The 1,554-nt window shown below is 37.4% G+C and overlaps 1 pseudogene across 1 annotated transcript; it reads left to right on the forward strand.

Moving 5' to 3' along the window:
• The first annotated feature begins 331 nt into the window (after nt 1-331).
• LOC143547091 (zinc finger AN1 domain-containing stress-associated protein 12 pseudogene) lies at nt 332-1,164 on the forward strand (annotated as a pseudogene). Its single transcript, XR_013137715.1, has 2 exons — nt 332-412; nt 562-1,164. The product of XR_013137715.1 is annotated as a zinc finger AN1 domain-containing stress-associated protein 12 pseudogene (transcript).
• The last annotated feature ends 390 nt before the right edge of the window (nt 1,165-1,554 follow it).

A 1,554-nucleotide genomic window follows, 5' to 3' on the forward strand; every position in this document is an offset into this window, starting at 1 on the left:
GTACCCGACCCGATTATTCGGTTATCCGTTAATGCACACCTAGGTGAAAGTCAAAAACTATTTGGGCCACTGGTGTGAGCTCAACCCAATAACGGAAACTCCCAGCCCATGTAATAAGTTTAAAGATCCATGAGTACAACGTGTTAACGTGTGGGACCGGACTTTGACCCGCCTAAACAAAAAGAACAACCTAGAAGCCTTCAAGCCGACGTAGTGTCTTATAAATATATATATCCCCCCCAAAATCCCCAACTCATCATCATTATCCAAGTCACAAATTTCACTTTAATCTTTTAATTATTCCCCAAGCTACCTCAATCTTAATGCCTTTCCAGATTTAGGCAAACACTGCCAGCTTTCCGATTGCAAACAACTCGATTTTCTCCCCTTCAAATGCGACGGTTGTCATAAGGTAAATTCTTAACATCTATTATTAGAGTTTGAGTATTATATTGTTACCGTCAACACGAGATATATTTTTATCTTATTGTACTCCGGTATATATAGTTAGATTAATAATGCATAACACCTGGCGTAACCAATTTCGCTTTTAATTTGCAGGTTTTCTGTGTCGAGCATCGATCGTACAAATCCTACGAATGCTCAAACTCCGATCACAACAGCCGAAAAGTTTTGGTTTGCGAAACATGCTCGATGTCAATCGAGATTCCACGAAACATCAAAGGAGAGGTTGAGATTGATTTGCTTCTCACGAAGCATCAGAAATCTGAAGATTGTGATCCGAAAAAGAAGAAGAAGCCAACATGTGGTGCTAGACGGTGTAAGGAGATTCTTACGTTTTCGAATACAAGTACTTGCAAGTCGTGCCAGAGCAAGTTCTGTTTGAAGCACCGGTTTCAGTCTGATCATGCCTGCAACGGTAACCGGATGCCGGCGGTGGCTGCTGCTGCTCGTGTTGGTGGCCGAGTAACGCCTTTTCTGGTTGCTTTGGTTTCAAGAAACGGTCAGGATTGTGTAAAGAAGAAGAATAATGGTTCCACGTCTGCTTCTAAGCCTTCTACGTCTGTCAAAGCTTATTGAGAATTCTTGATCTTGATATTTATGGCCTTTCTCAACATTGTTATAAATCTTTTCGAATTTACTAAATATTGATTTGATTGTATGATTGATCATTTTCAAAATGGTTGTCATGTATATTTGTCATATGTGTATATTTACACACAATTATAATTCTAATTGCATAATTCTCGTGAATCTGTTGGTTTATGAACAAACCAGTATTTTACCTGTCCGGAATATCAAACACGGAAATATGACGACTACCTAAATTCAGTAATAAATGAAAAAACTTACAAAAGTAATGCACTCAAAAAAGATCATGACATTTTCCTAAAGAGTAAAAAAAACAATGAAGCCACACTAAACACTTTTGAGTAGGCTCTTATGTAACTAAAATCGGGCTGGTTCCTATGCATATTTTGAATTATAAAATTATCAAAAAGAAAAATACTCACTAAGATCCAAAACAACCAAGAACACAATTAAGTAACAATCTATCATGCTTTTGGCTATTAAAAACGCCGATTTTATATA

Source organism: Bidens hawaiensis, unplaced genomic scaffold (assembly GCF_021521415.1).
Source record: "Bidens hawaiensis isolate Kalapana, Puna unplaced genomic scaffold, B.hawaiensis_p1.1 tig00014615_1, whole genome shotgun sequence".
Lineage (NCBI taxonomy): Eukaryota > Viridiplantae > Streptophyta > Magnoliopsida > Asterales > Asteraceae > Bidens > Bidens hawaiensis.